We start from the raw sequence: 16,157 nt of genomic DNA, 5'->3' as shown, positions 1-16,157 counted from the left end.
TTTGTTGCCAATCTAGAGAAACTTAGCTTCGCAACAACAAAGATAACGCATTCATTTATTATTGCCAATTAAATCATGCTTAATTGTTTCTGGAATTTTTTCGATGAAATAAGCGTTTGAGATTTACTTCGTAAATTTTAATATAGATATTTTGAGTTTTTATGTATTTCTGCCTTCTCGCGAAGTGAGAACTGAATTAATTAAATGAGAAATACTCAATCGTCTGTCAAAAACTGTTTCTTTTTTGTTTTGTTTGCTTAATTTCTTTTATACATAGTACTAGCTTTATTATAGTATTTGAATAGAACATGTGGCAACGATTCGATAATTCTTTAAATGATATACATTTTGTGCATTCTGCGTTATAATATGAATGAAATATAATATTGTTAAGTAAACCTAGCGCCAGAGTGTCGCTATGGTAAACAAAGTGAATTTTAAAGAATGCATTTATTCTATTGTGGTTTATGCGCTGTCGGCGAAGTAGGTTTAATTCAATCTAATAAGTTTAAATAAAATGGAAGAAAAAATGCGTATAATTTAATATTCCGTACAAGGAAGTCATGTGATGTACACATCAGATTTTTTTTAAATGTTTTCTGGTTTACCCTTATATATTAAATATCATGGTCTTCGCACTTCAAACACATAAAATTTAATTCTTCAGCTCTATCACAAAATATCATATCTTTAGAATTTCTGATACACAATTTCGCGCGCTTTAGATAAAATTTTTTTTTTTTTTTCGTACAGTGTTGCCATTGCTTGCTTTGAAATCGTTGAGTTGGTTAATCAAAAATTCGTTAAAGTTTGAGAAAATTTAAAATAACTAATAAAACAAATTCGAAATTCAAAATTTGGGCTTCCAAGTGCTCATGTTTGGTTGGAGGATTCGAAAATTACGGTATTCAAAATTGGATGGTACTAGGTACCGTTGTTTCTTCACAATGCGAGAAACATTCATGCAGCTTCTTCATTAGTTTTAGTTTCTTTAAATATGATACATGGCGACAATATTTGATGGCAACAGTTGAAAAAGTGAATCGACGCAGAATGCCGTTTTGAAATTAATATTTCTTCTGAGACATTTTTAAAGTTTAAACTATAAATCTGAAGAAAACTATTATAAAGAATACAGATTTATTTTAAACAATATGAGCGTAAGAAAAACTTTTTTAACAATATTTATTAAGTATTTATACATAAAACCTAATATTTCAGGTACATAATTCTTAAATGTTTAATTTTTTTTCCTAAAATCAAATAAAAACGTATTGAGTAAGAGTCTCTAAGGTTTTATTCTGGTTAATGAGTTCTTTTTCAGTTTCGGCTTCCTTCGGAATACAAATTAGTTTGACTAATAATTAGCTTTAAAGTTTATCATAGAGCATTTGACAGTTTATGTTGCTGTTATTCTACTTTGAAATTTTTGTTTTCTGCAATAGCTTACAAGCAAAGATTAACTTGCTGTACTTCATAGCGAGTGATCATTCACCGAAAATAATACCTTAAGTTAGCTCTGCTGATATTGTGAATTACATTCGATTTAACTTGACTGGCTTCTTCGACTGCAAATTAATTCTTGAAGAACTTTCGTTCAGTCAATTCAGATTTTAAATACAATAGACAATTGACAAGATCTTTTACGCAAATTACGATTGCATTTAAGATGACAAAACGAATAACTACATGCAGACTTGCTTCCGAACAAAAAGAATCGTTTTGCCAGTTTCTGGAAATAATTTTTTTTCTTACTACTCCTTTGCCTTCGAGTGTAACTGGCAGTATGTCGTACTTGCAGTTGTATAATCTAAAGTTCGAATCCCTGCAATGGCGTCCATACAAACCTTTGACTACTAACGGGAGTCGCTCAGACGGTATAGCGGCTAAGGGAGGTAAACCTCTGAGTTGGCTTCCGACCCAGGTATGGATATATCCATGCAGAATTGGTAACCAACTCGGCGGGAGTCAACCACTAGCTGCCAGGCCGCAGTCCTGGGCATCCGCGGCTGAGCAGACGATATTTATAAAATGCAGAAAAGAAATATGCATGTGCATACAAGGCACTTGAAGAAGATTACAACAATGTACAAAGAAATATACATGTGCATACAAGGCACTTCAAGAAGACTACAATAAAAATATATTGTATATACAATATAGATACCAGCTCATACAGATATATACACACTTACATACATATATATTCCGAAACAAATAAAAGTATACATACTCTCACTTATATTCATATATAAATCTATATATATGCGTTATCATGATAGTTAAAGTTTACATGAAGCATGCCCTTGAGGTACGCGTGATCCCTAGTATAAATCAGGTACCATAAATAAGAAATATAAATATGCACAGATATAATTAAGACACAATAACACGCCGAATAAATACTAATTCAGAAGTCAAACAACAAAAATCAGCGTTAATTTACAAAATTTTCACAGGACTAGTTTCGATGGTTTTACCAAACCATCATCTTCAGCTGCAAAACCGCAAATGAACAAGATAGGAAATAATGTTTAGATAAGATAAGAAAGCCTGGACAAGAATAAGCAAGTGGCGCCATCTGTTGGCGAAACCAGAACTAAAACATAATTTCTCTAAAAGCCGAAGGCAAATTTGGATTGGAATTAGGATCGTTAACTAGAACAGAAAGATTTTTATGAATGTGAAATGCCTCTAGAAAATCCAGTTCTCCAATGGAAGATGTTTTTTGAATAATTTTGGCAGCAGAAAAATTCAAAGTGTGATTTTCGGACCAACAATGTTGAGCAACAGAAGACTTCTGTGTTTCCTTTTTTCTAACATATGCCTCATGTTCTTTGACGCGAAATTTTAAGGCTCTCTTAGTTTGGCCAATGTAAATTAAACCGCACTGGCAAGGAATCCTATAAATACCCCAGGAATTCATATGCGGAATGGGGTCCTTGAGTATAGAAGTTGGAATTTTATTGATGGGAGAGTAAACAACCCGAAAGTTAAATTTCTGCAAAATATGGGCAACTTTATAGCTAATTGATGGAAAGAAGGGAATGACAACAGAATTTTTATAATCTCCTAAAATAAGAGTGTGGCTTTTAGTGTGTTGAGATGAGAATTTTTTAACTGCTTGATTAATAATGTTGGATGAAAAGCCCCTGTCAATAGCTATTGCTTTTAAATAATTTAGTTCTTCATCAAGGGCTAGTTTGGAGGAGCAAACTTGAAGAGCACGGAAAACATAGGAATAAAATGAAGCTAACTTTTGTTTAGTCGGATGACATGATTTAAAGTGTGGTGGAGGGCAAACCGATGAAGGTTTACGGTAAACTAAACTGTAGTACTGAAGTTGGATGTGTTACGTGTGACCAGAATGTCGAGAAACGGAAGAGAATTGCAAGTCTCAAGTTCAAAAGTGAACTGAATAGCAGGATCAATAGAATTCATTGTTGAAAGAACTCTATTTAAATCATCTTTATTACCTTCAAACAGGGTAAAAGTATCGTCTACGTAGCGGAACCATGCCGGGAAGTTTAGAGTTTCAAACAATTTTGATTCATAATAATGCATGTAGATATCAGCCAGGATTGGACTGAGGGGGCTTCCCATGGCTAATCCCTCAGTTTGCTTGTAATATTTATTTTGGAAAACAAAATGTGTTTGTTTCAAACAGAGTTGAGTGAGAGAAATTAGCTCATCAATTTCGATGCAAGAGAAATGAAATTTGCGAAGTCTGGTTTCTAGACATCTTAATGCACCCTCCACTGGGACATTGGTGAATAATGATTTTACATCAAAAGAAACCATGAGTAAATTACGAGGAGAAATGTTTTTAACCTTTTTTACAAACTCTATTGAAATTTTTATGGTGTAAAAGTTATTGTCTAATAGAGTGGAAAATCTAGAAACTAAATATTTAGCTAATGGATACGAGGCAGTACCTAAATTTGATACAATAGGGCGGAAAGGAATACCACTATTATGAATTTTGGGAAGAGCATATAATCTGGCACAATTCGCAACAGATGGGATAAGCGAATGTTTTAAGTTGCTTGAAATGATTTGCGAAGATTTGATCGCAGTTTTTATTTTGGATAAGTCCGAAGGTGAAGGATCTTTAGTATCGGATTATATGGTCCTTCGTTTAAGAGTTTAGTGACACCATCGATGTAAGTGTTCTTATCCATGACGACTATCTGGCCACCTTTGTCGGCCTTTGAAACGACAATATCCGGGTTAGAATGAATATCGCGCATTGTAGCTCTTTCTCTCGCAGTTAGATTTGGTTTCAAAGGTTTATTATTGAATTTCACATTATGAGCGATAAGATGCCTAATCATTTCTTTCTGTGAATCTGAAACTTTACTGAACTTGAAAGCTTTTTCGATAGGAGCCAAAATCTTTGGAATCGAGGGTTTACAGGTTTGTGAGAAGTTAAAATTATATTTTAGAATTCTCTCTTGTTCTTCTGAAAGACTAATATTAGAAATATTAACTATTGGCTTGATGTTTACAATGGGAAGATTTTTTGAACTACTTGAACTGGAAGACTGTAAAAGAAGTTTTTCGAATTTAACTGAAAGGGTGTTTTTATGACGGTTAACTGCATTCTCCGTTCTAGACCAAGACTTTTGTTCAAGGGCAGTGAATTTTGGATATGTTTTAGCGAGTTCCAGATGAAGCTTATAGAGTTCATGTTCAATTTTGGACAATTGTTGACGTGTATCCCTTATCACGGACCGAAGTAAGGCAAGTTTGCAATTTAACAGAATTCTTGAAACGCGACTCGAAGGTTTTTGATTAGATTTGATTTGAATAAAATTGGGCATCAATTTTTTACATTTACATTTAAGTAAAAAGTCAAGATGATTCAGGAATTTTTGCCGTTTCAGGCGTAATTTAGTGAAACGATTAACGGATGAAGGCATGATAAACAATGCAGAAAATCAAACTAAATTAACTGAGCAATAATAAAGTACACACAAAATAGCAGAAAAATCCCTCACTGAAATGAATAGAAAACAAAATGTTTGTAAGCAAAATGCATGAAATCAGACAAGCAAAGCACAATATCCAAATGTACAAAACATAAACATAACTTGAAAATTGCAAAAATGTACTCACCGAAACTCCTACAATCACAAAATGGCGGCCACACCACGTGCAAAAAAGAAAGCAAAATGTAAGCCTGTTTGGGGCTTCTATAATTAAGACACAATAACACGCCGAATAAATACTAATTCAGAAGTCAAACAACAAAAATCAGCGTTAATTTACAAAATTTTCACAGGACTAGTTTCGATAGTTTTACCGAACCATCATCTTCAGCTGCAAAACCGCAAATGAACAAGATAGGAAATAATGTTTAGATAAGATAAGAAAGCCTGGACAAGAATAAGCAAGTGGCGCATATCAGGAATGGGGTCCTTGAGTATAGAAGTTGGAATTTTATTGATGGGAGAGTAAACAACCCGAAAGTTAAACTTCTGCAAAATATGTGCAACTTTATAGCTAATTGATGGAAAGAAGGGAATGACAACAGAATTTTTATAATCTCCTAAAATAAGAGTGTGGCTTTTAGTGTGTTGAGATGAGAATTTTTTAACTGCATGATTAATAATGTTGGGTGAAAAGCCCCTGTCAATAGCTATTGCTTTTAAATAATTTAGTTCTTCATCAAGGGCTAGTTTGGAGGAGCAAACTTGAAGAGCACGGAAAACATAGGAATAAAATGAAGCTAACTTTTGTTTAGTCGGATGACATGATTTAAAGTGTGGTGGAAGGCAAACCGATGAAGGTTTACGGTAAACTGTAGTACTGAAGTTGGATGTGTTACGTGTGACCAGAATGTCGAGAAACGGAAGAGAATTGCAAGTCTCAAGTTCAAAAGTGAACTGAATAGCAGGATCAATAGAATTCACCCAACATTATTTTTTTCACCCAACATTATTAATCAAGCAGTTAAAAAATTCTCATCTCAACACACTAAAAGCCACACTCTTATTTTAGGAGATTATAAAAATTCTGTTGTCATTCCCTTCTTTCCATCAATTAGCTATAAAGTTGCACATATTTTGCAGAAATTTAACTTTCGGGTTGTTTACTCTCCCATCAATAAAATTCCAACTTCTATACTCAAGGACCCCATTCCGGGTATGAATTCCTGGGGTATTTATAGGATTCCTTGCCAGTGCGGTTTAATTTACATTGGCCAAACTAAGAGAGCCTTAAAATTTCGCGTCAAAGAACATGAGGCATATGTTAGAAAAAAGGAAACACAGAAGTCTTCTGTTGCTCAACATTGTTGGTCCGAAAATCACACTTTGAATTTTTCTGCTGCCAAAATTATTCAAAAAACATCTTCCATTGGAGAACTGGATTTTCTAGAGGCATTTCACATTCGTAAAAATCTTTCTGTTCTAGTTAACGATCCTAATTCCAATCCAAATTTGCCTTCGGCTTTTAGAGAAATTATGTTTTAGTTCTGGTTTCGCCAACAGATGGCGCCACTTGCTTATTCTTGTCCAGGCTTTCTTATCTTATCTAAACATTATTTCCTATCTTGTTCATTTGCGGTTTTGCAGCTGAAGATGATGGTTTGGTAAAATCATCGAAACTAGTCCTGTGAAAATTTTGTAAATTAACGCTGATTTTTGTTGTTTGACTTCTGAATTAGTATTTATTCGGCGTGTTATTGTGTCTTAATTATAGAAGCCCCAAACAGGCTTACATTTTGATTTCTTTTTTGCACGTGGTGTGGCCGCCATTTTGTGATTGTAGGAGTTTCGGTGAGTACATTTTTGCAATTTTCAAGTTATGTTTATGTTTTGTACATTTGGATATTGTGCTTTGCTTGTCTGATTTCATGCATTTTGCTTACAAACATTTTGTTTTCTATTCATTTCAGTGAGGGATTTTTCTGCTATTTTGTGTGTACTTTATTATTGCTCAGTTAATTTAGTTTGATTTTCTGCATTGTTTATCATGCCTTCATCCGTTAATCGTTTCACTAAATTACGCCTGAAACGGCAAAAATTCCTGAATCATCTTGACTTTTTACTTAAATGTAAATGTAAAAAATTGATCCCCAATTTTATTCAAATCAAATCTAATCAAAAACCTTCGAGTCGCGTTTCAAGAATTCTGTTAAATTGCAAACTTGCCTTACTTCGTTCGGTCCGTGATAAGGGATACACGTAAACAATTGTCCAAAATTGAACATGAAGTCTATAAGCTTCATCTGGAACTCGCTAAAACATATCCAAAATTCACTGCCCTTGAACAAAAGTCTTGGTCTAGAACGGAGAATGCAGTTAACCGTCATAAAAACACCCTTGCAGTTAAATTCGAAAAACTTCTTTTACAGTCTTCCAGTTCAAGTAGTTCAAAAAATCTTCCCATTGTAAACATCAAGCCAATAGTTAATATTTCTAATATTAGTCTTTCAGAAGAACAAGAGAGAATTCTAAAATATAATTTTAACTTCTCACAAACCTGTAAACCCTCGATTCCAAAGATTTTGGCTCCTATCGAAAAAGCTTTCAAGTTCAGTAAAGTTTCAGATTCACAGAAAGAAATGATTAGGCATCTTATCGCTCATAATGTGAAATTCAATAATAAACCTTTGAAACCAAATCTAACTGCGAGAGAAAGAGCTACAATGCGCGATATTCATTCTAACCCGGATATTGTCATTTCAAAGGCCGACAAAGGTGGCCAGATAGTCGTCATGGATAAGAACACTTACATCGATGGTGTCACTAAACTCTTAAACGAAGGACCATATAATCCGATCCCTAAAGATCCTTCACCTTCGGACTTATGCAAAATAAAAACTGCGATCAAATCTTCGCAAATCATTTCAAGCAACTTAAAACATTCGCTTATCCCATCTATTGCGAATTGTGCCAGATTATATGCTCTTCCCAAAATTCATAAAAGTGGTATTCCTTTCCGCCCTATTGTATCAAATTTAGGTACTGCCTCGTATCCATTAGCTAAATATTTAGTTTCTAGATTTTCCACTCTATTAGACAATAACATTTACACCATAAAAAATTCAATAGAGTTTGTAAAAAAGATTAAAAACATTTCTCCTCGTAATTTACTCATGGTTTCTTTTGATGTAAAATCATTATTCACCAATGTCCCAGTGGAGGGTGCATTAAGATGTCTAGAAACCAGACTTCGCGAATTTCATTTCTCTTGCATCGAAATTGATGAGCTAATTTCTCTCACTCAACTCTGTTTGAAACAAACACATTTTGTTTTCCAAAATAAATATTACAAGCAAACTGAGGGATTAGCCATGGGAAGCCCCCTCAGTCCAATCCTGGCTGATATCTACATGCATTATTATGAATCAAAATTGTTTGAAACTCTAAACTTCCCGGCATGGTTCCGCTACGTAGACGATACTTTTACCCTGTTTGAAGGTAATAAAGATGATTTAAATAGAGTTCTTTCAACAATGAATTCTATTGATCCTGCTATTCAGTTCACTTTTGAACTTGAGACTTGCAATTCTCTTCCGTTTCTCGACATTCTGGTCACACGTAACACATCCAACTTCAGTACTACAGTTTAGTTTACCGTAAACCTTCATCGGTTTGCCCTCCACCACACTTTAAATCATGTCATCCGACTAAAGAAAAGTTAGCTTCATTTTATTCCTATGTTTTTCCGTGCTCTTCAAGTTTGCTCCTCCAAACTAGCCCTTGATGAAGAACTAAATTATTTAAAAGCAATAGCTATTGACAGGGGCTTTTCACCCAACATTATTAATCAAGCAGTTAAAAAATTCTCATCTCAACACACTAAAAGCCACACTCTTGTTTTAGGAGATTATAAAAATTCTGTTGTCATTCCCTTCTTTCCATCAATTAGCTATAAAGTTGCACATATTTTGCAGAAATTTAACTTTCGGGTTGTTTACTCTCCCATCAATAAAATTCCAACTTCTATACTCAAGGACCCCATTCCGGATATGAATTCCTGGGGTATTTATAGGATTCCTTGCCAGTGCGGTTTAATTTACATTGGCCAAACTAAGAGTGCCTTAAAATTTCGCGTCAAAGAACATGAGGCATATGTTAGAAAAAAGGAAACACAGAAGTCTTCTGTTGCTCAACATTGTTGGTCCGAAAATCACACTTTGAATTTTTCTGCTGCCAAAATTATTCAAAAAACATCTTCCATTGGAGAACTGGATTTTCTAGAGGCATTTCACATTCATAAAAATCTTTCTGTTCTAGTTAACGATCCTAATTCCAATCCAAATTTGCCTTCGGTTTTTAGAGAAATTATGTTTTAGTTCTGGTTTCGCCAACACATGGCGCCACTTGCTTATTCTTGTCCAGGCTTTCTTATCTTATCTAAACATTATTTCCTATCTTGTTCATTTGCGGTTTTGCAGCTGAAGATGATGGTTCGGTAAAACCATCGAAACTAGTCCTGTGAAAATTTTGTAAATTAACGCTGATTTTTGTTGTTTGACTTCTGAATTAGTATGCACAGATATATTACAGCATTCAGATACAGTACGAACTTTGTGTACGAAAATCTGGCACAGCATAAAAACAAAATGACATATTGAACATACATATCACATACTCTGTTGCTGACAGATTGAACTAGCTTATATAGACTTTTATGACTACCATCTTCCACCGTCAGAAGAGTAATTGCTAGTACAGTAGTCAGTTATTGTTTTCAGTTTCCGTTGGGCAACTCTGTTACTTTGTAGATTCTGGAACCAATTTGGCCAGGATCTGGCTCCTGGTTGCTTGAGGATGTTAAGTGCTGTGTTTGGGCAGGAGAACACAAAAGGGTCTGGATGACCTTTCTCCCGATATTCACAATTACCATTCTCTCTTAAGCCAAAGTGGCAGAGGTATGAAGGGAAAGGTCCATGGCCAGTGAGCCATGGACCTTTCCCTTCATATGTTCCCTTCATGACATATTCAAATATGTCATGTAATTGCTATTAGTTTGGATTGTTGTCTTGACCTTGGGGAGGAGATTGTAAACACGTCTTCCTGTGGCTTGATCCCAACGTTCTTGCCATATTCTTAGGAGCTGATGGAATGTTCGGCTCTTTAGGTCCGAGACTGGCCTAAGGGTCGGAAAATCTCGCAAAGTGGATGAATCCGCTGCTTCCTTTGCGACAACATCTGCTCTCTCATTTCCTTCTATTCCCGTATGAGTGAAATGAGTCTACTGCGGTACCAAAGGGCCCGGGTTCGAATCCCGGAGATGACCTAGATGTTTGTAAATGTATAATGTCGGTGCGGCATGGCGGCACACTAAATATGCGGGGAGCCCAAAGTCCTCTCGTGTGGATTGGTGTCTTCCTTTATCCGCTATTCCTGTTTCTGCGGTTGTGAAAAACGTTCCTATTTTGGAGAAATCATCAACCTTCATTACCACCTTCCTAAAGGGGTTACATAGTGGGGAAGCCGAGTGGACCTTGGCCTCTCCCGAAATGTAGAAAAGCAAAGAATTTTTAGATTTAAAAAGAATAATATTTAAAAGAAATAATCGAAAAATATTTACGATTTCAGATCCTTGCATGAATGAAGCGATTACTGTATTTAAAAGAAGAGAAAGAGAGAGAGAGATGTTCAAACTCTGCGATGATTTTGGCAATGAATTAAAAGATTGTATCCTAAAGTAAAAAACAATATTCTTCCAAAGTTCTGCATGAAGGTGAGCTATAACAAAATCTTTCAGAATAAATATTCGTTATGAAACTGCGTTCTTTCTTCTAAAACGACGACTTCTTTGGTCTTAATTGCACTTTTGCAGCTTTTAATTCATTCAGTTGTACAAATCCAATAAACTACATTTTCAAAATCGCAATAACAACCTTGTATTTAGCGTAAATATATTAAAATACTCAATCGATTTCGAGGGCTTTTAATATATGTACGCCAAATGCAAGGTTGTTATAACGATTTTGATTGTCCCATTGGCGTGTTTCTCTTCTATTCTAAACTAGATTTTCCTTATTTTTATTCTGAATTCGATACTGATAACCTTTATAAAGGGCTAAAGGATTTTTTTTTTCTTTTTAGTTCCAATAATGTCTAAAACATCCATATTGATTAATATACGATGTGAAAGTTACAGCTAATATTATAGCAGAATTCCAAATAGAATGAAATTAAAGATTTCGAGAGGAGCCTAAACGAAGACACATCTTCAATCTAACGAAGACTAACAAAGAAACTGCCCAGCTGTCCTTAATGGCTCATGTGACATCTCCTGAGGAGCTGTGTTCTTTCCGATTTCGCTGGAACAGAAAGAATTTTGAAAAACGCGGACAGAAGAATCGCGGAAACAGAACTAATTCGCGTGGATTGGTGAGAGAGGAGAGCGGTGGGAGACCCCGAATCCCCCCTCGGAGTTCTCTCCCTCAAAATTGGGAGGTGGAAAATAGTCCAACACCTCTAATGAGTAGGCTCATTGGCAACCATTGTTCCATGTAATATGGACACGACAACAAGTAAAACAACAAGCAATGTGTAAACAACAACAACTACTTGCGGGACATATATATGTCCCACCAAAATAATTTTGCGCCAAAAATAATTCACTTGGCGAACTTCTTAATTTATAATAACCCATTTTCCTTTCCTTTTCCTCCTTGTCCACGAGCGGACAAGGAAGTAATTTAACAAAGCGCGTAAACCACATTTTAGGTATTATCGCTTATACGCCAAATTTCAAATCGCTTCAAAATGTAAATTCACGTATGTCGTAGAAAATTTTAAATAAAAAACTATGTTTTTCACTTACACTTAGAACATATTCTTTAAGATGACAGCAAAAATAAATTCAAAATTTTTTTTCGAAAAATTTATAAAAATTATTTTAAAATACAAATTTTAAAAATTAACCATAAAAAATTGGCGAATGTTATTTGGAATGAACCTACATTTCGAAATGTGAAAGGAAAAATAATATAAGTTTATTAAAAAAGAAAGATTAATACATATATACCAAATTCAATTAACACTGAGGAGCTAAAAGTTTGAGAGCTAATGTTTTCAAAGCTACTCGGTACATAGTTTTTTTGCACCTTTAGTACATGTAAAACTCTTTCAGCGATATGATTCAAATGCCAAAAAAGATAGTGTTTATTTTGTGCTTTCCAGATTTTCTCTTCTCTCCCCAACCACCCCCGGCCGAAAAAATCTGAAAGCTTTTTCAGATTTTAAATTACGTCCAAAGGGCCTTTTTTAAAAATTTTGTCTGCTACCTTTGTCTATTAAATATCACGTTCTTCGCACCTAAACCATAAAATTCAGTTCAACAGCAATATCGCAAAATAGTTTTAAATTAATCGAGTATATGTTTAGAATTTCCGATACAGAGTCTCGCACGCTGGAAATAAAAATGTTTTTTTCTGTACAACGTTGCCATGGCTCGCTTTGAAATCCTTGAGTTTTTTAATTAAACATTTCTAAAAGATTTACAAAATATGAAATGGATAATAAAACAAATTCCAAATTTCAAATCTGGGCTTTCACATGCCCATATTCGGAGTAGGATTACGTCATTTAAAATCGGATGGCTCTATACACCGTTGTTTTATCACAGTGCAAGAAACATACATACATTTACGAAGATTTTTCTTTATTTAATTTCTTCAGATATAATGCAGTACTGTAGCATTGGGTGGCAACAGTTTAAAAAGTGAAACGGACATTTATAGTGAACCAACGCAAAATCGCAAAACGAAAACAACAGTCTTTGAGGGTCAAAGCCCTTCGGACCAAAAAACGAAAGAAAAAAGGGAAAGCTCTAGAATTGTCCGTTTCATTCCAAAAAAAGTCTCCATTTTTTACTTCTGACGATAGAAGCTTTCGCATTCTCATCGCATTGTCTCAGAAAGGTGAGTAGACGGTTACAGCTAGAGGTCTACACCGAAATTCAATTTGGCATTCAGCGAGAGAACCAAAATTTTACTTTCATGCCATTATCCAGTTTCGAAACAGGACTAGAAGAAGAGCAAAGTTAAAAAACTAGATTTTCCTCTTCGGTACTGGAAGTTTGAAATGACTTTTCTTTCTAGCTTCTATTATATCTTTAAGAAAAAGAGTTCCTATTCTTCGACAGAAAGAAATGAAAGCTAAAACCAGGAATCCATCTGGACAGATCTTTCACAGGGAAACGAGGAGAAAAACCTCAGCCCATTATTCGTCTCCAAGGAAATAATATCGCGTTTTCCATTTTCTCGCCAAAGCAGCACATTTCAATCATCATCTTACCCTCGATCATGCGAAAAAGAACCATATGCAATCAGTTCTTTATCCATGGGGTTTTTCACTATCAATGGTTAGAAGAATTTTCTTTTATAAATTGGCTAGGATTAAGAAGATTGAATAGTATAATAAGAAATTTTAACGCTGGAGGATTAAAGCAGTTAATAATACTGAAGTAATACCAATAAGGTATTTAAACTTATGTCTTAAAATATCTGAAAGGTTTTAAATTTTAAATTACGTCCAAAGGGGCGTTTTTTTTAACAATTTTGTGTTAGCTTTATTTATTAAATATTTTTTACTCACTCAAACCATAGAATGCAGTTCAACAGCAACATTGCAAAATAGTTTTATAAGGTATTTCTCCCGCCTTCTTTGCATGCCTTCGTAGTGCAGTAGTCTGCACGCTGGGCGCGTATTCTAGAGGTCCTTTGTTCGATTCCCGGCGAAGGCGTTGCATATTTTTCATCTTTCCTGCTTCCAAATAACCTAATGTCTCTACAGTGGCGTCCGAACTAAAAAGGTGTTGGATGATGATTCTCCACAACCAATATTTGGCCATTGGGTCCCCTAAAACCCCAGCCGCCCTTTAAAAGGGGGAATATATAAAGTATTTCTCCCGTCTTCTTAGCATGCCTTCGTAGTGTAGTGGTCTGAAATCTTAGCGCGTATTCCAGAGGTCCGTGGTTCAATTCCCGGCCAAGGCGTTGCTCATTTTTCATCTTTCCTGCTTCCAAAACAACCTTATATGTTTACAACCTTAATTCTAAAATTTAGTCCATGGTCCGCCGGCGAAAGCTTTGCTCATTTTTCATCTTTCCTGCTTTCCCCCCAAAACTCCTAATGTTTCTACAATTTTAAAATGAGCTATCTTTAGAATATCCGATATAGAGTCTCACGCGCTGGAGATAAAAATGTTTTTTTTTTTTTTTTTTTTTTTTTTTTTTTGTACAGTGTTGCCATCGCTCGCTTTGAAATCATTGAGATTTTTAACCAAAAATTTGTTGAGGTGTTAGAAAATCTGAAATGGATAATAAAACAAATTTTAAATTCAAATTCCACATGCTTCCACATGCCCATATTTTATGGAAGATAACGTTATTCAAATTTTCAAGGTTCTAGGTACCGTTATTTTATTCCCAGTGCGAGAAACATGCATACATTCATGCAGATACTTTATTATTTAATGTCTTTAAATATTATACAGGGCAATAATATTGTGTGGCAACACTTTAAAAATACCGTGAGGCACAAAGAGATTCTCCAAAGATTAATGTGTGGTGTGGACTAATGCACGACCGAGTCATTGGGCCTTTCTTTTTTACAGAAAAGACGGTCTTATCAATCGTATACTTAGACATGTTGTAAAACTTCGCATTTCCACAACTAGAAGAGCTTCAGCCACATGTCTTTTTGCAACAAGATGGTGCACCACCTCATTGGGGTACCATCGTTCGTAGTCTTTGAATGACCATTTCACAGGAAGATGGATTGGGCGAGGAGGTCCAATTCCTTGGTCACCTGATATAACGCCGCTGGACTTTTTCCTTTGGGGAATTGTAAAGGACGGCGTTTACAGGAGGAGAGTGTCGAACATGGATGACCTAAAAGCCAGAATTACAACCGCAATAGCCTCTGCGGATGCTGACATGCTTGCCGGTACCTGGCGTGAAATTGAATATTGACTTGATATTCTCCGTGTGACGAAGGGGGCCCACGTGGAAGCTCATTGTCAAGAATCATGAAACTTTTTGAGTCCATCTAACCATTTATGTTATTAATTTTAATCTACCTTTATTATTTTATGAGTTATTAAATTAAACATCAAAAATGGGTCCGAGATTTTATAAACAGCCTGTATATAAAACTAACCTATAATGTCCACATATAAGCAGAGTGTTAAAAATTATTAAATACAATAAAAAATTAAGTTTTCTCATTTCATTATAATGTGGGTATTTCAGTGTGACTTTATTTGAAGACAGATCAACTTGGGACTTTACTGCTTGCTTCCAACTCTCCATCATTGCTGTCAAACTGAAAATAAAATGAAATAAAAGCTGCAGGAAAGGACAGGAAAGAAAAAATAAACTAACTCCGGATGGCAGATGTCTTCTGATCCTAAAAGGAGCATTGTTATTTATCTTTATTGGATGGTTCTTGTAACTCATATTTAAAATCGCTTTGATACTTTTATCAGACTTTTCCCATTTTGTGTATGTTAAGTTAAAATAATTTGCTGTTTACTTTCTTTGGGTACCTAGGAGATACTTTAATTATTTGGAAAAAAAAAATCTGATGTGTACGCAACATAAGTTCCTTGTACGAAAAAATAAATTAGACGCATTTCTTCCTGCACTTCATTTAAACTTATTCACTTGAATTAAATCTACTTCGCCGATAGCGCATAAACCACAATGGTATAAATGCACCCTTTAAAATTCACTATATTTATTTACCATAGTTTCAAATGTAAATAAATGTGGCTGCTATAGTAAAACAAAATCTGATGTGTACACCACATGACTTCCTTGTACGGAATATTAAATTAAACGCATTTTTTCTTGCATTTCGTTTAAACTTATTGGATTCAATTAAATGTACTTCGCCGACAGCGCATAAACCACAATAGAATACACGCATTGTTTAAAATTCACTTTATTTGTTCACCATAGCGACCTCTGGAGCTAGGTTCACTTAACAGTATTATATTTCGTTCATATTATAACTCAGAATGCACAAAATTTATATCATTTAAAAATTATCTAATCGTTGCCACATGTTCTATTCAAATACTATAATAAAGCTAGAACGATGTTTAAAAGAAATTAAGCGAACTAAACAAAAAAGAAACAATTTTTCACAGACGCTTGAGTATTTCTCATTAAATTAATT

The sequence above is a fragment of the Stegodyphus dumicola genome, chromosome 10, assembly GCF_044657685.1.
Source record: "Stegodyphus dumicola isolate Sdum_Otavi_A_Nest chromosome 10, ASM4465768v1".
In the NCBI taxonomy this organism is placed as follows: Eukaryota; Metazoa; Arthropoda; class Arachnida; order Araneae; family Eresidae; genus Stegodyphus; species Stegodyphus dumicola.
This window is presented reverse-complemented; position numbering follows the sequence as displayed.